General features: G+C 45.2%; 1 protein-coding gene and 1 long non-coding RNA gene across 3 annotated transcripts in view; one reads left to right on the plus strand and one right to left on the minus strand.

The window, feature by feature from the left end:
- The window catches only part of GRIN2D (glutamate ionotropic receptor NMDA type subunit 2D), a 1,678,351-nt gene that overhangs the window by 1,185,737 nt on the left and 466,295 nt on the right, over window positions 1-26,319 (minus strand). The window contains exon 1 of one of the 2 annotated variants that reach the window (XM_069637330.1): window positions 26,124-26,192. The exons of the other annotated variant lie outside the window; for it this stretch is intronic. The gene's annotated coding sequence lies outside the window, so the exon portion shown is untranslated. Of the gene's footprint in view, window positions 1-26,123; window positions 26,193-26,319 lie in introns of those variants that run through there. 2 annotated transcript variants of the gene reach the window in all.
- LOC138526530 (uncharacterized) overlaps window positions 1-26,319 on the plus strand; it is a 618,058-nt gene that overhangs the window by 495,952 nt on the left and 95,787 nt on the right. The gene's annotated exons all lie outside the window — the stretch shown is intronic.

Genomic DNA, 26,319 nt, shown 5'->3' on the forward strand with positions numbered 1-26,319 from the left:
ATGAGGAATGTGTTTTTTAATAGAAACGTACTACATTCAGTTCTTTTTAATTTTCTTCTTTAAGATGTGGAATTGTATTGTGTGTTTTTCTTGCATCTATTTTTTTTATCACTTTCTGAATGGAATATGAATTGTGCAGGGTTTTTCTTTTCTAAAGCGTTTCACGTTAAAATGTATGGGTGACGTAAATAGGCCCCAGTGTGGCCACCAGTGAGGATGCCCCAGTTCCCAGTTGCCCACCCTCATGCGGGTGATGTAAAGAGGGCCCACGGCAGCGCCCGGGAGAGGATCCACCCGCTAGTAGCTCACCCAAGCGAGAGTGGCTTGCAGAGGGCATAAGGCAGCCCCTGTAAGTAGCTCCCCCAAGAGTGGGTGACGTGCAGCGGGCCCAGGGCAAGAAGCAAGCAGGGCTTCAACTGTTAATAGCACAGCCTTGTAGCAACCAAGTCAGGGTTCACCTTCCAGTAGCCCACAGATGTATGGGTGACGTGACCAGGCCCCAGAGGAGCAAGCGGGTGAAGAGACGCCTGTCAGTGGAGCTCCCAAGTGTGGGTGACGTGAAGAGGCCCCGCTATGGCAAGCGAGTGAGGGTCACCTGCTAGGACCTGACCCTTGTTGAAGAGTTACCTTGTAGAAGATTACCCTTGTTAGGGTGATGGGAAGGGGACAGGTGCTAGCAACCAAGTCAGCGCTCACTTATAAGTAGCTCACCCAATTGCGGGTGACGTCAAGACGGCCCAGGGCAGCACCCATTGGAGGGCTCACCTGTTAGTAGCTTGCCGTCGCGCGGTGAAGAGGTCCCAGTGCAGCACCCAAGTGAGGCTGCACCCGTTAATAGCTCCCCCCTCACGGGGGTCACGTGAAGAATGCTCAGGGCAGGAATCCGTTCCCCGGATGGACCTTTCATGCACGTGGACATGGAGCGTGGAAAAGCACACGATTTTGAAAAGTGCCACATTCACCTTCGGGGAGCAGGTGACGGTAGACACTGACAGGCAGTGCAAAGCCGGAGACCAAGTTGCATGTGTAGATTATGTTTTAGATGGGCTAATGTAAAGACATGGATGTCTTGCCGGGCATCACTTTGAAGAGACCCGTGCTTGGTGGTGTTCTGTGTGCAGTGCAGTGCGGTGCAGTGTAGTGCAGTGCTGCAGGGGGCTACAGCAGAGTGGATGCAAATACCCGGGTGCTCTGCTTATTCCAGTCGGAAGAGACATGTCTGGCGATGTCTCTGTTCTGCCGAGTGAGAGAGTGAGATTATAGACTGCGAAGGCTTGGATCGGCAACTCCTGGCTTTGGGTGTTGATATTAAGAAGCTGCTGTCACACCGTTTTCATTTCCGCCCGGTTAGCATAGGAGTCCTCCTCTTTGATAGAGGGAGGAGGGGGGCTGCCTGTCTGTGTGGGGGACTCCATCGGTAAATATAAGCCTGCCAAAAACCCGGGGCGTTTTGTTCCCTACAGGAGGGCTCTCAACTTGAAGCCCACTTAACTCTCCTGCCCTCGCCGTCCATATATCCCTGCCCCCTTATAGCATAGGCGGCTGCTACTGCGCCATGAACGACAACAGATGCGCCCGTTTGACATAATGCAGAGCACCCCCCACCCCGCCGACCCCCATGCCCGAGCCCAGCCGATTGGATTAACCCTTCCAGCCCAACAGACCCTCACTCCAAATTCTGAAAAGGGGCCATGAAGTCACATTGCCAGGAGGGAAGATCACCTCAGAGTGGTGACATCCGCTGAAGGTCAAGGACACAATAGGCAGTGAGAGCAATTCAGCCAAATGCCAGGGGAAGAGGAAGTGGCATCACACTCTTGACGACATCATAGAGAATGGCATCACGTGACCGTTTGATCTCAGTGACATCACAGAAAGTGAGATCCAATGGCCAGTGCGCCTAATGACAAATGGCCCTCATCAGGAGGTTGGGGGTAACCATGCCGCGGCATGGTTGACTCCTTACCGCATTCCGGGCCCGGGTTCCTCGAATGAGCACTTACCGGGCCATCGCAACCTTGGCGGACCTGGTAATTCCCCGTCCGAGGAACCCGGACCCGGTCCATCCCCATTCCCATTCGAGCCCCCATAGGGCTCAATGGGAATGGGGATGGAGCTAACAACGGGCCCGTTAATAACGGGCCCGTTGTTAGCTCCCTGGTGTCCTCGCGGGACCCGGTATGGACGCCTGGTTTTTCCAGGCGCCCATTGTGGGTCCCGCGAGGAGACCTCGTGGTAGGGCGGAATGGGTTTACCGGCACCGGCACTTTTACCGGTGCCAGTAAACCCATTCCGCCAACCTTGTGATGTGGGCCATTGTCTGCAGAAAGAGGTATTACTGATGGAACAACCTATATATAATACGTGTGAATTTAAAAAAAGAATAAGTAGTTATGAAAGCAGATAGAAAGAGACTTTTAGTTGCCAAACATCTAGTAATTACAGTGCCACCTTGATGTACAAGTGTGCAGTCTCGGGGTGACAGGGGTGATTACATACAGCAGGGCCCTCATCAGACGGGCAATATGCCTGTATATGGAAGTATAGTCTCCCATGGCCGGTCACTGCCATTGTATGCAAGTTATGACATCGCATGCCATGTAAAGTCATTGCATTGTAGAGCTACCATGCCTGGGTAATGCCATCATAGGACAGGTGCATCTTAATGTGTCCCAGGAACTTCCCCATCTCCACCTAGAGGCACTCTGACCCTAAGGAGATGTTGCTATATTGGTGTCACACAAGTAAAATATGTCACAGTCCATCTGTTTTACCAATTATAATACATTTTACATAGCACCTCATGATGGAGTTCGCCTGCTTCTAGGCACGGTTATGATCAGTGTTATTATTTCAAAATGTAATGATATTAAAAGTATTGACCCTGGAAGTTTGAAGGGATGCGCGTCCTTCCAGGGGCTGCAGGTCGTGCACCTATCTCTAAAGTGAGTGCTTAACTTGCTGAGCTATCTGGCCTGCTGGTGTGGGAAAGCAGCATGGTTTCCTCAGAGCATTGATTTGCAGGCGCCCTCGTTTTCTTTTTATGTTTAAGAATTTGGATTAAATATCTGTTATTTTACCCTCGTATACACAATATTTTCTGAACGGTGCACACTTAGTAAACTGATCTTCAAGTGTAACAAATGCCAGAGACTTTGAGTTGAGCCATGTCAGGAGGGAGTCGTTTACCCAGTCCTCGTTTCCATATTTGCATTTTGGTGCATGTGTGCATTTTCTCCACTATGGACGCAAAGCTACACGCCATAGAATGCAAAGGATACAAGGGAACCGGGGCAACTAGTGATTCCTAGGTTCACATCATTCTCCCTTTGCCAGCAGTCAGGCAGCTGAGCAGTGCAGCTCTGTGAGTGACGCAGTGCGTTCACTTAACCTATGAAAACAAATACCACTCACGCTCACCTGCAAGTTGACAACCAGTACAATGACGCTCTGAGGAAAACTCGGAGAGATTCACTCGGCTTCTCCTTCCAGAAGTTTGCGAATATGCATGTCAGTGCAGCGACACAGTCAGGTGGAAGGGAAGGGAATGTCAGCCAATGGTCTGCATTCTAAGCAGTGATGCAGTGAGATGGAAAAACAGGGAATGCCTGGTTATGTTATGTATTCTAGGCAGTGCTACAGTGAGATGGAAAAGAAGGGCGTGCCGGGTTATGTTGTGTATTCCAAGCAGTGCTACAGTGAGATGGAAGGGCTGGGAATGTCAGCCAATGGTCTGCATTCTAAGCAGTGATACAGTGAGATGGAAAATAATGGAATGTCAATTTCTGTTTTGTATTCCAAGAAGTGCTATGGTGAGGTGGAAGGGATGGCAATGTCAGCCAATGGTCTGCATTCTAAGCAGTGATATGAGATGGAAAAGCAGGGAATGCCAGATTATGTCCTGTATTCCAAGCAGTGCTACAGTGAGATGGGAATGTCAGCAATGGTCTGCATTCTAAGCAGTGATACAGTGAGATGAAAACAATGGGAATGCCAAGTTATGTTGTGTACGGTGCTACGGTGAGATGGAAGGGATGGGAATGTCAGGCAATGGTCTTCATCCATGAGGTGCCGCAGTGACATGAGGGGATAGTAATGCCAGATGCTGCTCTTCATTCCAAGTGGGGGTACAGTGACATAAAAGGAAGGGAATGGCAGGAAATGGTCTTCATTCGAAAAGGTGCTACAATGTGGTGGAGGGGAAGGGAATGTCAGGCACTGATCCTCATTCCAAACAGTGACATGGGGCCTCATTACGACCCAGGCGGTAAGTTACCGCCTGGGCCGTGACTTTACCGCCATGGTTTACGCCATGGTGGTTGGCGGACTTACCGCCCCATTCCGAGGTCGGCGGGGCGGTAAGTCCCCAATCCCCATTTACCCTTCCCCATTCCCATTTTTGCCCCATAGGGCATAATGGGAGTGGGGAAGGCGTTAATTACGCCACCGTAAATTACGGTGGCGTAATTAACATCAAGTTCCCTTACCGCCATGGTTTTTTACACCCGCTAGAAGCAGGTGTAAAATCCGCCATGGCGGAAAGGGAACTCGTGATTGGCGGTAAGGGGTCGGCGCAGCTAACGCTGGCGCTAACCCCTTACCGCCAGGGTCGTAATGAGGCCCCATGGTGGGATGGAGGAGCTGAGAATACCAGATGTTGCTCTTCATTCTAAGCAGTGATACAGTGAGATGGAAGGGATGGGAATGTCAGCCAATGGTCTGCATTCTAAGCAGTGATACAGTGAGATGGAAGGGCTGGGAATGTCAGCCAATGGTCTGCATTCTAAGCAGTGATACAGTGAGATGGAAGGGATGGGAATGTCAGCCAATGGTCTGCATTCTAAGCAGTGATACAGTGAGATGGAAGGGATGGGAATGTCAGCCAATGGTCTGCATTCTAAGCAGTGATACAGTGAGATGGAAGGGATGGGCATTGTAGGTTATGTTCTTCATTCCAATCAATAATTCTGTGAGATGGAAGGGATGGGAATCCCACGCAGTGTTTATCATTCCAAGCAGTCATGCAGTGACGTGAAAGGGACGGGAATGCCCAAAACTGTTCTTCATTCTAAGTTGTGATTCAATGAGATGGAAGGGATGGGAATACCAGGCACGTTCTTCACTCCAAGCAGTCATTTAGTGAGAAGTAAGGATTGGGAATGCCAGGAAATGGCCTTCCTACCAAACAGTGATACAGTGACATGGCATGAAAGGGCAACCCAGTCAATAGTCTTCATTACTATCAGTAATACAATGAGATGGAAGGGGTGGCAATGTCAGGCCACTTTCTTAATTCCATGCAGTGGCACAGAAAGATGGAAGGGAAGGGAATGCCAGTCAGTGTTCTTCATTGCTAGCAGTAATACAGTGAGATGAAGTGGAAGGGAATTCCCAGAGCTGTTTCTTGTTCCAAGCAGTAATAAATTGAGATGGACGGGTTAGGAATGGCAAACAATGGTCTTCATTCCAAGCTGTGATACAGTGAGATGGAACTACATGGAATTCCAGGGAGTTGTCTCAATTCCAAGTAGTGATATACTTTAACAGAAGGAAAGGAAATACCAGGTAATTGTCTTAATTCCAAGCTGTGATACCGTGAAATGGGAGGAATGGGAATGCCAGAAAATGGTCTTCATTCAAGCAGTGATACAGTGTGAAGAAGAGAAGGGATTGTCAGGCAAGGTGTCTCCATTCCAAGCAGTGATACAGTGTGAAGAAGAGAAGGGATTGTCAGGCAGGGTGTCTCCATTCCAAGCAGTGATACAGTGAGATTGAATGAAAGTGAACCCCAGGCAATGGTGTGTGTTTCAAGCTGTGGTATAGTCAGATGGATTCAATGGGTATGCAAGACAATGGTCTTTATTCCAAGCAGTGATACAGTGTGATGGAAGGGAAGGAAAAGCAAGCCAATGGTCTCCTTTCCAAACAATGATACAGTGAGATGGAAGGGATAAGAATGTCAAGCAATGGTCTTTACGGTGGCCAACTTTGTGAGATCCTTTTGCAGGACACAAGGCGGTGATGATGTCACTGCATCATTCACCGGGCAGAATCAATGCATGGCCTGCAGGCCTGTCACGTCAACAGCTGCAGGAGCAATGCAATAGGATTCATATTCACAGATTAGCTGCCACTTGCAAGCCACTGTTCTTCCCATTCGCAGGAAATGTATGTATATGACCCCCCCTCCCCGCTCCTAGGAGTGGGAGCAGGAGGGGGTCATGTACACACATTTCCGACGAATGGGAAGATCAGTGGCTGGCAAGTGGCAGCTAGTCTGGGAGACAGTGCCCTGCAGCGGCCGGCCCCAGCCCCCACCATGTCTAATGCTGCTCGAACAGAGGAAATCGGGACAACCCGCGTCCCGCAGAGCCACTCGACAAACTGCGGGACACAGTCCCCTATTAAGGGACAATCCCGCAAATTACGGGACAGTTGGTCTTCCTTCAAGCAGTGATACAGTGTGGAGGAAAAGAAGGGAATGCCAGACAATGGTCTCCATCCCAAGCAGTGATACAGTGTGAAGGAAGAAGAGGCAATGTCAGGCCAAGGTCTCCATCCCAAGTAGTGATACCGTGTGATAGGAATGCCAAGCAATGGTCTTCCTTCAAGCAGTGATACAGTGTGGAGGAAAAGAAGGGAATGCCAGACAATGGTCTCCATCCCAAGCAGTGATACAGTGTGGCGGAAAAGAAGGGAAAGCCAGACAATGGTCCTCATTCCTAGCAGAGATACAGTGTGAAGGAAGAAAAGGCAATGTCAGGCCAAGGTCTCCATCCCAAGTAGTGATACCGTGTGATAGGAATGCCAAGCAATGGTCTTCCTTCAAGCAGTGATACAGTGTGGAGGAAAAGAAGGGAATGCCAGACAATGATCTCCATCCCAAGCAGTGATACAGTGCGATGGGAAAAAAAGAGAATGCATTCTTTCCAAGCTGTGATGTGGTGAGGTGGAAGGGATGGGAATGCCAGGCAAAGGTCATCATTCCATGCAGTGATGCTGAGAGATGGAATGGATGGGCATTTCCCAGAAATGTTACAGTGAAATGGAAGGGATAGGTAAGCCAGGCAAAGGTCTCCATTCCCTGAAATGTTACAGTGAAATGGCAGAGATGGGAATGGCCGCAGCGGTTCTCCATGTCGTGCAGCGATGGTGTGGTCTCCGGGACAGAGGCGGCGAAGATGCTCTTCCTCTCGGAGCCCTGATATAGCGAGAGAGAGCAGACAGACAGACATCGCCGGGGAAGTTCTTTGTCCCACGCACAGGCACGCGGCGTCGCGAGGCATGGAAATAGATGAGAATGTCGCGGCTTCCCTTCAGTGATTGGCTGAGATGGAAGGCGCATCGATGCCTGGGCATGCCCTGCATTCCACGGAGCAAGGCAATGAGCTAGAAAGGGTCCGGGAGGCTCTTCCTACCCCGCAGTGATCCACTTGCCGTGGCTCCTGTGCTATGCATTTTAATAACGCGAGAAGTGCAGATAGGAACGCCCGGGCATGTTCATTTTTCTTGGCGTTTCAGCACAGTGAGATTGCGGGGACGGAAAAGCCACGGGCGACGCATACATTCACCTATAAACATCGTATAAATCATAATTTCGCGAGTGTGTAAAGAAAGACGGTGGGTGTACATTACTTTCCTTTGAACGCATGGTAATGAGGGAGCGGGGGATGGGGCGCACCGACCGAACGTGCGGGGAATATTTCTTTTTTCATTATCGTTAGTCTATTTCTGTAGCCTTCATTGCCTTGTGGCCTCTGGGTGCTTTAGTTTATAAATAATGATAGATCAAATTCGATTCACGTCAACCTCCCCTATAGGCATCAGTAAGGTTCCAACACGACGCGCGCTATTGTGGCGTGACAGGCCCATGGTAGGAACCAGTGGAATAGGGTGTTGCGTACTCCTTAGAGGACATGAATTGTTCTCATGAATTGTGTCCTGTAATGAGGGTCTGGGTATGTTCTCACATATGATGGAATATTTCCCAAAGGTCTAGTTTCACAGGATAGAGACCGAGTCATTTTACAGATGTTTGCTTCATTACAGGGTTGGCTCCCATCGCTTTCTCGCAGTTTCTTTTTAACTTTGTTTGAGTTTCTCTGAAGATCCTCCAATCAAGCTTTTTCCTGTTCCAGTAGATCTCTACAGTCAGTAGCCCACCTTTTCTGATCCTCTTTCTAGTTCCACTTTGATCAGGGCCAATATTGGGGCTACATCTTGTTCCATACGTTTCCTGTAGAATTTCAAAGTTTTCCAGTTGGCCATGGCTTTTAGCGAGGTAAGTCCCAATTCTCTTCTAATAATTTGAATGGGTAGTGATTTAGGGTGCCCCAGCACCCTTCTCCAGAACTGGCCCTCCAAATATGGCAACTGTTTTTTGGGGAATCGCAGAAAGGATTCAGCACAGTAGGACATGATTGCCACCACCTTTCCTCGATAGAACTCTAACAATGGGAGCAGAGACTATCAGCAGTATCTCTGTTTCAACACCAAGGCTTGGTTCACCACCATCTCTATTTTCGATCTTAGTGCTAGAAGGTTCTGTGTTTCTGCAGGACTTTTACTGATTATTATCCCTAAGTATTTGAATAGTTCTACCTTTTCTAGTCGTAAGTCTCTGAGTTGCCAGTTAAACATGTGTTTTCTTTTGCTGAAATTGATTGATAAACCGTTCAGCTGTCTTTACGGCCTGATCTCTGTGTGGTCCAGTAACACTAGATAATTTGCATAGAGTAGATGGCTCAACTTGATCCCACCCACTTTTGGAGTTAAACATCTACAGTTTACCAAATATGGGCCTAAACCGAAGAGATAAAGATTAAAAAGGGCAGGTGCTAAGAAGCAAACTTATTTAACACGTCTATCTGTCTCAATTACTTCCGTTAATTGCCCTTCCAAATTTAGGTGCACTCTCATGGTGGTGTCTGTGTATAACGCCTTTATTTGGGCCACCAGATCTTCTGGACCGTTCCAATCCGTCAGTTTGGTCCATAGACGTTGTCTAATTAGAGTGTCAAAGACTTTGGCTAAGTCAACAAATGCTAGGAACATGTTACTGTTTTTTTTCTTCTGGTCCGTTCCTTAACTATTGAGAGAAAGAAGATAGGTTGAATAGTGCCCAATCCATGAACGAAGCCACACTGAAAAGTGTACTGCCTCTTTTCTCTATGCGACCATTCATTACGCCGCTTCAGGAGTCATGATGCAAACATCTTCCCCATAACGTCCAAGAGTTCAATAGGGCCATAGTTGTTCGGGTCGTCCCTATTGCCACTATTGGAATCACGTTAGCTGACTTCCATGAGGTAGAGACGTTTTGAGCCGCTCTCACATTTTCTATTATCTGGCATATCAATGTAGCCCATTGCTCTGGATGTTCCTTCAGCATAAAGTTTGATACGCCGTCTGGTCCTGGGACACGTGAAGAGCTTGCTCGTTTACTGAGGGTCACTACGTCTTCATGATCATATATCAGACACCTATAGGATTTCGGCTCAGGGTTACAATGCAAACATCCAGATGCCACCATCTTCCGGTCTAAGTGGCAGAGAAGCGCCAGCTGCAGCAGAATAAGGAAGACGTGCAATGGCTGAGATGCCATGGGTGCGCCTACCCTGCCACCCTACTCCTGAAGATGGACTTCACTTTGCCCCAGTGGCCGGCAGAGATCTTGCACCGTCTGAAGCCAGCAGTGTATTGGCTTACAGGGACCTCAGGAATAGCTGACAGGGCAGGGGCAGATTTAGGAAACTGACAAATTCCAACTGTAGTGTGCGGAACTGCACACCCTAGTGGACAACTTGTATTTTTCTATTTGAAAAAGGTGAAATAAAAGCATAAACTATATGTAAAAATAATTTGCATATCAAAATTAACGTCATTAAGTACACACAATATTTATAATACACAACACATTTTCTGCATCATTAAAAAAAGCTTGTTGTACTAATCCAACCACTTCCATTATCTCCCACACACAAACTCGTCAAGCTTACTTTTCTTGGAAAGCCATTAACGCCCCTTAAAAACGCTTGTCTCTTTTTCCATTGTGCATCAAGGACGTAGTGCAGTTTGATACACCGAGAGCGGCTGCTAGGCAACCATGCTGCCCACCCATATCCTCTGCTCTCTTCTCTTCAGGGTCTTGAATTTCTCTGAAGGGGTCAACAGCCGACTTCCTGGTGCTAAGGGCAAGAATCGCATGAGTGCATAAATCGATATGTCCTTGACTCCTGCACACTCCTGCATAGTGCACCTTTCTGCAAGGGTGCATAACTTACGGGAAACTCGAGGAGAGATGGGGCAGAAATGGGAGGAGCGAAGCTGTGATTTCAGTCCAAGCGAAATATATTTTGAATCCACTCCAGAAGATCTCACTTGGCTGAAAGTGGAGGCCAACTGGAGAGAAGAGGATGTGGGTACGGGGGAGAATGGTTATCTTCTGAAATTTAACCTGAAGAAAATAATTTCTCCTCAGGGGCACCAACTTGACGTGGCTAGCAGAACACCCAAATCACTTCTTCACCAACATGGGCCTCCTGTACCAGTTTGTGCTATGCAGTGCAGGCAGTGCCCCGAAGCAGGGCATACAGGAAGAGAATCATGGAGCTGTTCTTCAAGTTCTTCCCCTTAATAGTTTTGCTTCATGGGAGCTAGTGCCACCTAGCGAGGCAAAGCTGTTTGTATTGGAGTGCGGGCAGAGGAGAGATGTTATATTAGGATGAACACACAACCTGCTGTATCAGTGGCTATGAGGCCACCCACTCATTCCTCAAGGCCATGCTAAAAACGATGGATATTTCAGGTAATTCCCTGACCGCCCCTGTCCACACCAAGCCCATGGAGGTTCTCCTTTAGTAGGACTTCTCCAGAAGAGGCTGCAAAACAGTATTGTGCTTGTGTAGGTTCTCGTCACATGGCCGGTGACCACATTATTTCATTGGCCTGGATCGTTCATCAACCTTGTGCCATCCATAAATGTAGGCGTTCTTGGCCTAGTATACTTACACTCCTCTTCTTTACCAGTCCACTCTTCTAAGCACCACCACATTTGCACCCCGGAGAAAGTTCTCAGCTAATCATAGCGCAGTGTGCAAACGAGGCAGCACTTGGGAACACGTACTGGCTTTGACTGGCAAGAGGATTTTACCAATTAGCTGTATGAGCCTTTTGATGGGTGGTCTGTCTACACTTTGATTAAGACCCTCCCAACAGGCTAGCATTGGATGGACAGTTGCATGCGGCCACTGGACAGCCAAATCAGTACTTGTTGATGTACCTGTGATACAGTAGGGAAGCAGGGAGGACATGGGAATTAAGTTGGAACAGAAAATCCTCTCCACCAATAAAGTGAAAAACGTTTATTTTGATAGACATACCAGCCAATACATTCATGATCTGAGGTCTTATGGCAACACCTGCCAATAGTGTATGTGGCCTTTTTATGGCAACATTTGGAAACGGTGGGATGGTTTTGGCTATTCATGGCAACCTCTATTGTTTGGTAGCAATAACTGTGATCTGTGTGAGTACCGGTGAATATCATATAAACACCTGCAAAACTATTTTAGTATCTAATCATCAAATAGAAATAACCTGGCAAGGAATGAGTATTTGGGTTTAGGGTGCCATGACCTTGAAAATACCCACCCATTCATTGCCTTTACCAAAGGCCATATTATGGCGTTGCCGATGCAAGCTTTCTTAATTGATTGATGGTAAAAATGTTGCTCTTGTAGAGTGATTGGCTGAGGGGGCTCTAACGGTAATTTTCTGGGCTGGCCGTGATGTCTGCAACCATAGTGTGTACTCTGGATTTTGTCCGAAAATTCCCTCCGGCAAATCACCATCTCTCTTGTTTTCACTACACAAAAAAAAGTATTTTTTGTCGAAAATATCAACCAAAGAAAGTCCTTGAAAAGGTCGAATTTTTTGAAAAAAGGAACTCCTTCACCAAAAAAATAAAATAAAAATGGATCCGCAGAAAGAAATAGCTTGGTCCTGCTCCTCCTCACAGAATAGTGGAAATCGATGATCCCATTCGAGAAAGAAGTCATGTGGAGGAGGTGGAAGCACTTCCATCAGGCGAGGTAAATATCGAAGCAACTGACTTTGTTGGGAAATGGGTGTGGGTGCCAATTGGTGATGTTGGGTTGGTGTTGTTGCTGGGATCTCCATTTCCACTTGTGTACCCTGCGGACCGTTTTCACATTTGGTTAGTCCCATTCGTGTGAGTGACCGCGTTTAACACGTTATCGTTTATCAAAACAGTGTGCTTCAGGTTACAGACAGTCTTTCTTTGTTCATAAATCCGCAGGTGCGTCACCTAGCATATGGCCGACGCATGTTTCGTGTCTGTAAAAGATGTGTCCCATGTCCTGGCAGCGGAGAGAGTGGTTGTTTGTAGCTTGCTGTGCGGGGCACGCAGACTGGTGGCATGCTAGGCACACAAATGGATTCATGGAAGTGTTTTATAATGGCGCAATCCCATAGGAACACGTTCCATGAATCAGGCCCTTAGTATTTGCGGTTTGTTGTGGATGAGGACGTGAGTGGGATTAAACTTGCACTAGTACGTGCTTTCGGATTGTGGTGGTAGAGGCTTTGGAGTCTTGCTGGTTCTGGGGCCGCACAGAGCGGAGGAGGGGGCAGAAGTGAATGGGTAGTGGGTTGCACCTGATTCCCTCCGAAGGAGAAGGTACATTTGTGATTTGATGAGAAGTGCAGGTGATAGCATGGGCCAACATTGAACAGGGACGTCATGTCACCAAAATGCCAGGGGTAGCGGAAGTGACATCACACAGCCCTTGACCCCCTGATGACATCAGAGGAAGTGATGTCATTTGACCCCACCCAGAAGTGATATCGCGGAATACGATGGAACACAACCTTTCACCCGTTGACAAAACAGGAAGTGGAATCACATAGCATTGCACACTACGAAAAATATGGTTACAATATCACTATAATGTGATGTACATTTCATACAAGAATGGATCGCCATATGCATCGTTAATATCAGTGTGTATAGGCACACATTACCAAATTACTGTGAATACAAGCAGACGTCCATGACCAAATGATAATGATGTGTTATTGTATAGCACTTACGCTTAACCGCTTTATATAGAAAAAATATACACCCAAAATCACCCAACCTGTGTTGGTACTCATTTATCAACCTCAGAAGGATCAAAGTCTGAGTTGAGGCGTTTAAGAACAGGCTAAATCAGTGGCTCAACCCATAAAGTGTGCCTGAAATAAACCTTTAATGAGTCTAGCAGTTATTGTATAGTATTCCAGAAAGACACATTATTTGGTATTCCTATTCTTTCTTATTTAGGGTCAGTGCTGAAAGTGTTAGACTTGTGGTACTCCTGTTCTTATTTTTCTTATTTTTTTTAAGGGGCCTGAACAAAAAAGCCAGCATCTCCAGAAGTAAAGAGCCACATGGTGCTGGCAACAGCCCAGGAGCTTGATTTACAACAAAAACATTTCTTTAAAAAAAATTTTTTTTAGAGGTCGCAAGGGAGACCATAGAGGTCGCAAAGAAGACCTCAGAGACCTCTGGCAACCCCTAAATGATGTCCCTGACATTGAAGGCAAGCCACGTGTGTAAAAAAGGGCATTTGCTTTAAGAGGAGTAAATCTATCATGTAAGAATTGCTTGATGGCAAAAAGGGAAATAGGACATATTTAGAACTGTTTTGCAATTCGCTTTAAAGGGGAATATACAATTCCCCCATGCCCAAATTGCAACTTGTTGAGGGTTACTCAAGAGCTTTTCCACTTGACGCATGTTTCCGGTGACAGCTTAGTCGACTCTTGTAACCATTCAATATATGATAGGACCTCCTGTGAAAAACTCAGAATGATTGTGACCAGGCTCCCTCTTGCAGTAGGCGGCAATGGATTACATCCTAAGGACATTTGTGCTTTGCATTTTTTGTATTTATTTATTGAAGGAACAATGTGTTTTGCCCAGAAACGCAATTAAAGACACGAGTATTCAAAGTCCTCACGTCTCAGGTGCCAACCATTGGAGGCAAAGGTGGCACAGAACTGTCCGGTTTATTGAGGGGAATTGATCCTAATATTCTTGCCAATATACAGATGATCTATAATTCTCTTTGCCCGCATTGTGAACGTGGGCACAGCTGAGAGATATAATATGATTGGTTATTTATAACACGCTTAATACCCAGCGGTTTCCTAGCGCAGACCCGGGGATCGAACCTGTGTTGCTCCGTGTCATCTTGCTTCCAAGGCAAGCAGGTTGCCCCAAGCTATCCTCAGATTGAGAAGAACAGCTGATTTACAAGGCACACAATCATTGTTTGTGATTATTCTCTTAAGATGTATATACAAGCCATCCCCATGTCAACCTCTTTCCTCTTCACACATTAGATTTTACCTATGTCAGAGCCTCAATGAGACCTCCACTGCAGTCCTCTCTCCATATCCTCTCATTAATAATCTTGCTTTCCATGCCTTGGGCTTGTTTGTCAAATTGCTCATCATGCATTTCTGTTCAAATGATGTGCTTCTTAACCCTTTGTGTGTTGCCCAGTTTGCAATCCCTTTCAGAAATACATCAGTCGCCTGCAACTGCTTACCCAAAACTCCCTGTGCTCTACGTTGCTTGCTGCCTACCCAACCCTGCTCAGATCTGTCCTATTTTCCTCCTGCCCAGTGCTGCCTAAAATGTACCTATTGCTCTCCCACCTCTTTGTCCCCAAAGATACCCACTAACTGTCGCTCCAGTTCAACGTCCATTCTGCCTATTTGCGCCATGCTACCTTCTGCTTTACCTTCTGACAATGCCATGCTGAAAATAACCAAGCCTGGCCTGCTGAAAACATCCCTCCACCATCGTTTTCAATTATGCGGGCAATTGGGGGTTGAGTGAGGGACTCATGGATTGGCTGACTGTTATGGTGCCCTCTGCAGGGCATCTGACACTAGTCACATCTCTTGTACTTCTTTTTCATTGAATCACGGAACACATCTAGCGCGTCAACAGATTGGCTAACGAGCCCACTGCTCGGAGGAATTGGGAATTACTCACCGGGCACACCAACCCTTATACAGGATCATCAACCATTGCATTGCCTTGATAAAGACTACGGGTGAGACACGTTTTGGCTCCCTCTGATCACGCACCTAGCATCTCCTGCTAGGCCCTTTGGTTTATTTGTGTATCAGCATTAACACTTTCACTGATGACAACAAGTCAAGAGTTTCTCCATTATTTCAACAAGCAAGAATCAAGTAATCCATGACTACAACCATTGGTTAAAACCATCCACCAGCGCCTCTTCGTAACAAGGTTTGCCAAACAACCCGTCCCTAAACTCATTCACTGGGAATCTTGGAGTTTTGGTTCCCTGACAAACCACGTGTTAGACTGTAGGTCCTATCACAGTAACCAATTGTATTATCACCAGTGAGCGCATGGGCCCAATTGTCCTCCAAACTCCAACCAACCGTATCTGAAAATAACCAACTCTGGCCTGCTGAAAACATCCCGCCACCATCTTCTTCAATTATGCGAGCGATTGGGGGTTGATTGAGGGACGTGGGAGTGACTGACTGTTATAGTGCCCTCTGCAGGGTCATCTGACACTAGTCACATCTCTTGTACTTTCTTTTTCACCTATACAAGTGATATGTTTCAGCTACCAACATAATTGCCGAAATTACTGAAGGTTCCAAGCCTTTTCTGTGATGCTGAGAGCTATCATATAGGAGTAAGCTTTCAACGCTCTATACCCACAGGATGCAGACTGGCCCTGGACTGACAATGATGACATTGATCTGAAGCTCAGAGGACACAACCTGGAAAACCTTTCTGATCAAACTAGACAGGCCCTGATGCCCTCAAAGAGAACTGCACCAGAAAACAGTCTGTTAAAAAGGAGCAAGCGTTTGACAGTAAACAGCTGAAGACTTGTTGGGGCTTCTCTGCATGTTCCCTTAGTTTAGGTCTGGGAATGAATCCAGAACCAGAGGAGAAATCTGTGTGTTGAGGTACGAGAGATAAAGTGCATTACCAGGGTGCAGTCTGCCCTTGGGCAGAGTGGGGATGACCCTGACCAGGAATGTCATCAGTGTAAACGGTATTAGCACTCAGAAGGAGATGGGTGGGTGGCAGCCTCTCAGCCAATCAGGAGGCTCAAACAGAGTCTTTACCTCATGGAAAATACCCCCCTCAGAGCCTCCTTGGAAGTGCGAGGAATCTTCCCCACTGGGAATGAAGGTAAGAGGACCCCCAGCCCACACTCCCTTCCCCCAACCCTTAAGCTCAATTTCCAAATCCATCATCCACCCACACCCTGGCCCCACATATCTTTTCCTCCCTTGTCCTTCGCAGGTCTATCTTTAAAGACCTCGCTTTGCTCAGATTTCTAACTGACCGAGGCATTACCTGGCCCGGTTAAGCCCCCACCCATCAGGGTTCATTGCTTAAGCATACTTTTAGAAGACTTAACTGGAGGACGCAATATAGACATCTATGTGTGTATTCAGGGAACGAGCAGTGGCAAAGATATATCATAGTTTGATTATTGAGATTTTCTCATTCTTAAGTAGTAGAAAAGTCTGAACGAAAAGTGATTTTGTGGCCGAAGAACCCCAAATGAGCACCTCCGTATTTGTACCATTAACAATAATATATCACTGTCTGCCACCAATCCTATTTTTCACACCTCCACCAATACTGGCCCCTCGCCCAGTGCACCCAGAGCAAGGAACAGCCACCTCTGCATTCAACTTTTATTCATTTTCATAATCACTAAGTGTGGTGTTTTACTGTGAAAAGTGTGGTGTGGCGACTCTAGTAAACGGAGGATGGGATTTCTAGTTGCCTTCCTGCCCCTCGTGCAATCTCAGCATCCGTGCCTTGTGCTCCCTCTCCCTTTTCCTCTCTCATTTGCACATAGGAGTGACTGCAGTTTAAATATTTATTGTGAAGTAAAAGAAGATATCTTCAGGGCATCACATGGCCCACACCAGCAACCTTGGTGGAGATATCCAGTCCCAGGTAACAAGCAGAAGGTACTTGGGCTATATTGAGGGAATCACATGTACCACACTGGCAAACATGGTGGATAGATCCAGTCCCAGGTAACACGCAGGAGATATCCGGACTATCTTCAAGCCAATCCCAACCATGCTCAATTCAATGACTTCGTATTTTAAACCCTTCGCTCTGCCCTTCGGTTGTCTCTAACTGTTTCTCCTCTTAGATCACAAAACTACTATCTTCCTTATCGTCCTACCCCATCTTTCGTTCTCCTATCCCTCCCACCGTTCTTCATCCTTCTTTGTCCTCTTTTACTCCCATATCTGATTCTTAGACAGCTACCATTATTTCCAGCCTTCGGCTACTGCTTCCCTGATTGATCCATCACCCTCACTTCTCATTCCCAAAGTCGTTCCTGCAATTCTTCCATATCATTATTCTTTTATCAACTCTTCTTTTTCTTCTTCTACTTTCCCCACTTCCTTTAAGCACACTGTAATTCTCCCCATTTTGAAAAAGCCTTTTCTGGATCTATCTGGACCTCTAACTGTCGCCCAATCTCGCTTCTTCTAAGGTTCTTGAGAATGCTGTTCTCTTTCAAGTCGCTCACTGTGCAACTCACTCCTCACTGCCAGACACTCCAAGCAGTCCTTCAACCTTATTCTCCTTGATCTGTCTGTAGTGCTCGACACTGTCGTTCACCCTAGACTTCTTGCTTCTCGCTCTGCGCTTGAATTTTCTGGCTTTATCCTTCAATATTTTTCTTCTTATCTTTCTAATTGCAACTTTTCTATTTCCTGGTCGGGTACCTATTCACCTTCCTCATCTCTCCTTTGCAGGGTTTCCCAAGGTTCTGTTCTCCGCCCTATCCTTTTCTCGCTGTACACATCTCCTCTTTCTGATATCATCTCTAACTTTGGCTTTACTTTCCATTTCAATGCTGATGACACACATCTTTCTCTCTCCTTTGATTTGTCGGACACTCTTCATACTTCTCTTTCCGCATGGCTGCCCACTATCCAGCAATGTATGAATTCCTGCTTTCTTCATCTGAATCCCTCCAAGATGGAGGTTCTTTTCTACCCGGCTTCTTCCACTCTTTCTCCTTCTGTTTCTGCTCTCTCTTTTCCTCCTGCTCTATTGCCTTTTTCTGAATTTGCTCGCAATCTAGACATAACTTTTGACTCCTCGCTCTCTTTTTCTCACCATATTAACTTTACTTCCCATAGCTGTCGCTTCCATCTCTCAAAGAGCTGTAAGATTTGCTTCTTATTACCTTTGTCTGCCTCTAAAACCCTTCTCTCTGCTTTCACGTTCTGTCGCCTCTGCTACTGTTCTTTCCTTCTGTTTGGTCTCCCTGTCCATCAGCTCATCCATCTCCATTCTGTCTACCATGCTTTCTTTTTCTCCACAGTCATCTATTTCCTATTTCCCCTGCTCTTCTCTCACTGTCTTGGTTGTCTTTTGAATCACGTTTCCTCAATTGTCTATGTATGGCATTTAAATCTCCCTGCGGTCTTGGGCCGCATTATCTGCACTTGTGATGTACCCCATGCAATCTGCTCATGTCAACATAATGCAAGAAAAACGAGAGAGGATTGCCTGCCTTCCTGTAGGAAGCCTTTTTACAGTTACTCGGAGCTGTGAATACTCGTTCAGATGTGTGCAAGGCATTAACATAGATTGCATGCAGGCACACGCACTAACTCTGGGCCGAGTACTTGAAAAGGAAGAAAACCTTAAGGTAAAGCCATTGCAGTGCTACCTGCTCTTGTTCAAGGAATGCTACAGCCCACGGGTGGCCATGTTAGCTGAGTTTGCCATCATACGTGTGAACAGCGCGACAGAATCAGTAGAAGCAGAGAGCAGTGTGACTTCACACGAGATCATTAACTTGGCCAGACAAATAGGCCTTGCATAAGGCGCTGTTCAAAAGCCACTGTTGGATGAGTTTATGTCAAAATGAAATGTAGTCTGTACCAGCAGAAGACGGTTGGCCATAAACATTAAAACTGTTTATTTAAAGCAGTAATACATTTTTTAAGATGAATGTGAATTTGTAAATGTCATTTAAAAACGTTCGTTTTAATGAAAGATGGACGTGATCTTTTATTTTTATTTTATGTTCTTTTATTGGTGTCTTATATACAAGCACCAGATCGAAGAATGCTTCAAGGAGCTGAAGTCCCCTGGCCGCAGCCAGGATGTAAAAGCGTGTACAGACCATTGACATTTAATTAGGGCTAGTAAGCAAATACTTTCAACGGAACACGAGAGTAGGGTCCCGAATTGCTAAGGAGACATAGAGTGGGGTGGGAGGGGGGGGGGCAGTGGGCAGGGAGAGGAACAATGAAGTAAGTGTATGGTTGGATGGAAAGAAAGTGCAGTTTAGTATAGAAGTAAAAGTGTATATCAAGTAAGTGCTATGGTTTTAAAAGGGAGATGAAAGGAGGGAGAGAAAGGGTGGCGGGGGAAGCGCAGCTGAGGTGGATGGAGGGGGATTTGGGAGGGGTGCCTAGGATGTCTAAGTACTTATATAGTTAAAAAAGTAGGTTTCCGGATGAATGAGGGAGGGGAGTCATGCAGGTGAAGTGTTAGGTATATGAAGGTTGAAGCAGGTGGTGTATTAGGTTTATGATTGAAGGTTGGCAGTGTACCTGTCTTTGGATTTTGTTTGTAGGTATTCATTTTGGGTTCTTGTGAGATGTAGTCTAGGAAGTTGTTCCATACAGCTGAGTGGTATGCCATGATTGGTGAGCCAGAAGCTCATTGGGTTGAAGTGTACCGCCATTTACCAATGTTGTGCTGTGAAAGGGAGGCAGCATGCTGTAGAGCTGGGTGCATAGGCAGTCAGCCCTTAGGGTCTGTGAGGAATTCCACCATCTGCACGGTGGGTGTGCGCTCGCCTGGGTTTTTTAAAAACAAAATTAGAAGTGCAATTAGAACCACAAGGTACATTGTGGTTCTGTCTCCCTGGTCCTTCTCAGAAGGCCCCTAGAACTGTTTATGCCCATTGCTCCCTTTGTGCTGAAACCAAGCATCCATGAACTGTTGCGATTGTTTCCTATACAGACTACCCTCCTGTCAGTATCCAGAGTGCATCCCTTATCCTTCTTGAAACTGGACAGTCCCTTTTTATTATTGGGTAATAATTGTATTTTCGATGTGTTGCAATTAGACAACGATCCACGACCCTTCCGAGATACGCCTGCCGTTCCGTCCACGTTACCAAAATTGGAGAAGGTTTATAATTTGCTTGTGTTTCCAATCTGCTTGGATCCCTTCTGGTGTACTAGAGGCGATATTCACTCCTGGACCACAAGTGCCCTGGAAGTTGATTCGTCACAGGACTCCCTACCACAGTACGAACTGTCTGCAGGAGCCGAGAGTGTCAGAATGCCCTACAGAAGGATTTCTTGACACGACAGGCTTGACAGGCTTGCTTGTAACTCTAGTCAAGCTGTGACTGTGCCCTCATGTATGTGACCTCCATGAACCCATCAGCTGATGTAGGATCTGTTTCAGTACAGACAGTGGCCTGAGATTGGAATGACTGTGCCACAAGCATCATGGTCTCTCAGCGAAGAATGAACAAATTCCGCAGCTGCTCCATTCAGCTTTTCAAGGAGATGAGATGTGGGATATAAATACCAAATAAAATACGACCAACAGTTTAACATGTTTTGTTGGCTTAGAAAGACGTCAGTTTAAATGAGATAAACATGCTTCAAATGTACTCAATGAAAGTATTGCAATAAAACAGTGTCAAGAAACATCCTGTAACTATAGGTTATTCCAATTGTGTACAAACATATTCTTTGTTTATCTTGGAGAGAAGAAATCTAATGTGATACAGCTTCAATTATTGGATACCTACACAAAAAAGTGACTGTTTTTGTTTGGTAATCATAGCAGTGTAGGATAGCACTAGTGTATAGCTATGAGAAACCCTTATGATCTTTTATTCAACAGAGCCACACGGGATATTAAATATGTATTAATTTATTTATTTAACCAACTAAGCATGGGTATATCCCACATGCATTTCATAACAGAGATACCAATTGGTGCATCTACAGCAGATAGCACCCAGTACTAGCTCAGGCATCACAATGGCACTTGATTTCACACATTAGTACAAAAGGTCTCAATATACAAAAGGGATGCAAAACTAGTCAGATACCCTGCTGCAGTGCAACACAAAGATGGCTGAGCTGTGGACCAAGGACCTGCCCAAGATATTGAAAGTGCAGTTAGGAGAGAGACAAACATTAAAACTAATTTACCCTGGATATATATATTCCTCTGTTTCATGTATTTGTACTATTCAGAAAAGACCATACATGTACCATAACAGCTCAAGATAAATAATAACATACACCTAAAAACACAAGTTCAATTGATTTTCACCATATTTGACACCCTTGGTAGTGTACTATAAGTATGGTCGAGATATCCAATGACCGCCTGTGATCAAAGCTCCCCCACCCCCTGCCAGACTTTGATTTGAAGAATTGTGAAGATATTTGTAGTCAAGCTAGTTCAGTGCATTCCACAAAAAAATTAGTTTGGCCTGGGGTAGCCTTTCTTTCTTTGCCACAGGAACTATTCAATCATTTTTAAAGTGGTCTTTTGAGGAATATGTGTATAACGTGTAAAGCGATTTTATGTCAATACGCAAATGCATAGTTTTGGCAAAAGATATCTTCCAATTTATGAGCAACATTTATAAACAGATTCAGGGCACAGCTGCTATGGCTCCCAAATTAGCAGATCTTTTTCGGGAAATGTTTGAAAATACATTCATATATGCAGATACTTATCCTTCTAAACATCAAGTTTCCATGCAATTGTTAATGTGAGCTTACACTCAAAAATCAATATCTCAAATTCACTCACACGATGAGGAATGAGTCAGATCATTTTCTTGATCTTATAATATATCATTGTAAAGAAACACTACAAGTCAAAACCTACCACAAAGGCACCAATAAAAATGCTGTCATGCACTACAATGTTCACCATTCAAGCATAGAAAAGCAGATTTGCCCTTTTGACAATTCTTATGTATGAAATGCAAACAACAGTGCACAGGACTTTTACATTATTGAAGGCAAACATTTGAACAAATAATTGGAAGTCAGGGGCGGCCCATACATTACATTAGGAGAGGCAGCAACTAAAATGTATAACAGATAATACATTAGTGTGTGTTAAAACTTACCAATCTATCAAATCAAATGTAAATTTGCATAAACAGAATTGGAGGGTTATTAATAAAGTGGAAGTCAAATTTGATTCCCCCATTTTTTGCTTTCAAAATGAGTAATGTCCATAGAAAATCAGATAAGACAAATACTATGTTAACAGAACAATAGGGAATTAATCTTGTACAAGGACATCTTCCTTCTGGTAAATGCAATGTGCAAAACACTAGGAAAAACAGACAGATAGCTACTGGGTGTCCAGAAAGATGGATATTGAAGGATTTCACCAATTATGTGAGTCGAAATGTGATCTATATGATCATGTGCCCATGTTGATTACATCATGTAGGAAACACAAATAGAATGTGCATAACACATATTACAGAACACTAAGTGTGTATCAATTTAATGATTTCCAGTGAACATTATCAAATAAAGTAAAAGGTAAAACTTAAGTTGATATTAACCATACATTGATTGAGCAGAAACTGATTTTTTTTACACAACATCAGAAAGGGCTCAAAGAGAATATTGAATAGCATAATGTGAAAGGATTTTCATAGCCCTTAAGACAATTTAGACAGTGGCTTCAATAAAGTTTTTCATTTTTATTGTAGCAAATACCACATATTTCCATTTTGATTGTGTGTACATAGGATAATGTTCTACTTATTTTGAGCAGTGTACAAATTCCTTGCTGTATTCATTACATATATTAGCAACAAACTAAACATTATTTTGATACCACACATATAACATGTATTCAACTAATTAGCGCTATGACTTTGCAGTAAGCAGGTACCATTATGTTAACATGTCAGCACTATTCCCAACCCAGTTTGAACCAGAGCTTTACTAAGATAAAATAGGAATTGTGATTCACTCTCATATCTCTCTATCTAGTTTGGATTGGGAAGGCTTTCAAATGCAAGCAGCATGGTGGGCATGCATAAGTCTTACGTAATGATGCTATTGTGCATGCGTGATGATAGAAGTACATAAGCGTCAGATTCACACAATTTTTCATGCCCAAATTCACTTGTCAATCTGTATCCTCATCTGTTGCCACAATATATGGGAGTGGCGATAGTCATTCTTAAGATATTTACTGATAAAAATAGATGTTTTGTTTCCCAATGGTAAACCTGCCCATTACACAGCCACGATAGTGGCCGTGTAGTTATGGTTAAGTTGCTGTTTCCATAGGAAGAGCACTTTTTGGGCGACTTATAATTTCGCTCTCCCTGGACGAATCCTTACCAAAATTTGCAAAAAAAGTATATGGGCACTCTGAATTCTTTTGTAAGGTTTGGTGAGGATTCGTCCAGGGGGGGCAAAGTTATGAGGGGTGTCCCAAAACGTCTTTTTTTCCCATAGACTGAATGGGGGAAAAACTTTGCGCACGGCTACAGGCCAAACCGCTGGATGGATTTTCACCAAATTTGCGGCAGGGGCAGCGTGCTTTTGTAAATTTGGTGACAATCCGTGCAGTACTTTTCTTTAAAATGACCAAAAAGTAGGTCTTAAAAAATCAGTGATATCTATGTGCGCTCTGCGGTCACACTTCCCTGTTCGCTCCGCGGACAAGATACTGATTGGCTAAGGGGCTGGTGTCATGACCGCAGACACACAACGTTTTCTGCCGATTGGCTGCAACGAGCCGTGTTCTGTTCAGATTGTTTGGATGCGCCCGACATCTTGGATCCGCCGATAGCTGAGCGACAACCAGCACAAACATGCTATATTTATAAAACTATTTTGCTGTGTCATAGAGCATTGGGAAAGGTTCAGACAGTAAGACATGGGTGATCAATGCATTTGTTCTGGCGGTCGGTCTTCATGATGTATTTTCTATGGCCACTTTGTACGCACAGAAAATGAGGGGTCCAATAACAGTAGCATTTCAGTCCATGCAGTGCAAAGGCAACTTGTAACTGTAACTGTTGTAAGGACATGCGAGGTGTTAGCGACCATTGAAATTGACAACATGCCGTAATTGCATTACTTTTCCTATGGGTATTGTATTCATTAGTACGCCGCCATGGGTGTGATATGCTACGGTGGTTGTGGCCAGGGCCTAGAGTCTTGGATGCATGGCCGTCGGCCGAAGGCTGAAGACCTTACTTCCAGGACTGTAGGCCCTGGCCACAACCACCGCAGCATGTCACACCCATGAATACACTCGTAGTATTGCGTATTGATTGCCTGGTTGTGGGGAGTGTGTACACTCTTGGGTGCATGGCCGAAGGCCATGCATCCAAGAACAAAGTTTTAAGCACTGGACGTCCAAGCCATGACATGCATCTAGGAGTGCAGCCTCTGGCCAGAAGCACTGAAGGATACCACAACTATAGATAAACCCCAACTACCACACATCACTGAGGTGCTTGTGGGGAGACACTGCATTCTTGGGTGCATGGCCAAAGGCCATGCACCCAACAACAAAGTTATAACCTCTTCACTTACAAGCCAACATGGGTTTTATCTAGTGCGGTGGTTGTGGCCAAGATGTATACTTTTGGGTGCATGGTTGCAGGCTGTATGACTGCGCACAACCACTGCAGCTTATCAAATTTATACTTCACATCCACACAATCGATTATGTATCTGGCAGGTGTGGCCAGCTCCAAGAGTTTTGGGTACAAATTCAGTACATGCTACATTTACAATGTTTCCTTCTATGGGTATGCTACTGATTTTTACCCAACCATGGGTGTAATATGCTGCGGTTATTGTGGCCAGGGCCTACAGTCTTGGGTGCATGGCCGTAGGCCGTAGGCCCTGTCCACAGACACTGCAGCATGTCACAGCAATGAGTACACCTATAGTATTCATTATTGATCAGATGGTTGTGGGGAGTGTGTACAGTCTAAGCTGCATGGCCAAAGGCCATGCACACAAGAAGAAACTTCTAAGTTATAAGCCACTTCACATCCATATATTGAAATGTATGGACACACACCTAAGATTTTAGGCCCTGCCCACAATCACTGCAGCATTTCACAGCTACAGAGACACCCCTAGTATTGAACATCACTCAGCACAGTTATATGTAGTGTAGTTACAAGGCACAATGGGTGTGATATGGTGTGGTAGTGCATCACTCAGGCAGCCGTGGGGAGGGGCTGCAGTTATGGGTGCATGGCCCCAAAAGCACATTTGTATGTTATATGCCCCAATGGATGTCATATGGTTTGGTAGTAGTGCCATGATGTAGAGTATTTCAACAAAGTAATACGCACTGCAGTTGTAAGCACCTATGCATTTTATATACTATGTACCCATTCATTGATAAATATATGGCCTCACACTCACGTCTGTAGCCTGTGGCTACAAACTACTGCAACATATCACAGCTATAGGTACACTTGTACTATGCAACATCATTAAGATGGTTGTGGGGAGGGCGTAGCGTTTTTGGAGCATGGCCGAAGGCTATGCTCCCAAAACAAACTTTCTGTAGTGAAATTACAAGGCACAATGGTTCCAATATGCTGTGGTGTTTCTGCCCTGGACCCAGAGTGTTGCCTGCATGTCCAAAACCATGCACCCTAGACTGAAGTCATAAGCAGTGGGGTTATAAGTGAATATGGGTGTGGTGTAATGCGGTAGTTGTGTACACGTCCTAGCGTCTTGGCTGCATGGCTGCAGACGATGGTCCCAAAAGTTAACTTAAAAGTAGTTAATTTACAAGGACCATGGTTTTGATATGTAACCATGGTTGTGGGTAGGAACTATACCCTTTGTACCTTGGTCGTATGCCGTAGGTGGTAGGTTACACAACCAAGATGCAAGGGCCAGCCTACAGCCACAGCAGCATATTGCTACCATAGATTTGAAGTGTAGGTTCGCACGTGTACAAAATGACTGCTAATATACTTACGCCTTACTTTGTTCAGAATCCATATATGTTTAAGATGTCTTTAGTACTTGGCAGAAGTATCCTTTGTTAATTTCTGTGATAAAAAAAAGATATGTTAGTTTTTGTATTTTATGAAAACTTACTACAGTGCATAATAGACAGTTAACATTTTACACAAATCGCTCATTTGGGATTTGTTCCTGTATCACATTGCTACAGAGAGT

The sequence above is a fragment of the Ambystoma mexicanum genome, chromosome 1q (genome assembly GCF_040938575.1).
Source record: "Ambystoma mexicanum isolate Mex_15411 chromosome 1q, UKY_AmexF1_1, whole genome shotgun sequence".
In the NCBI taxonomy this organism is placed as follows: Eukaryota; Metazoa; Chordata; class Amphibia; order Caudata; family Ambystomatidae; genus Ambystoma; species Ambystoma mexicanum.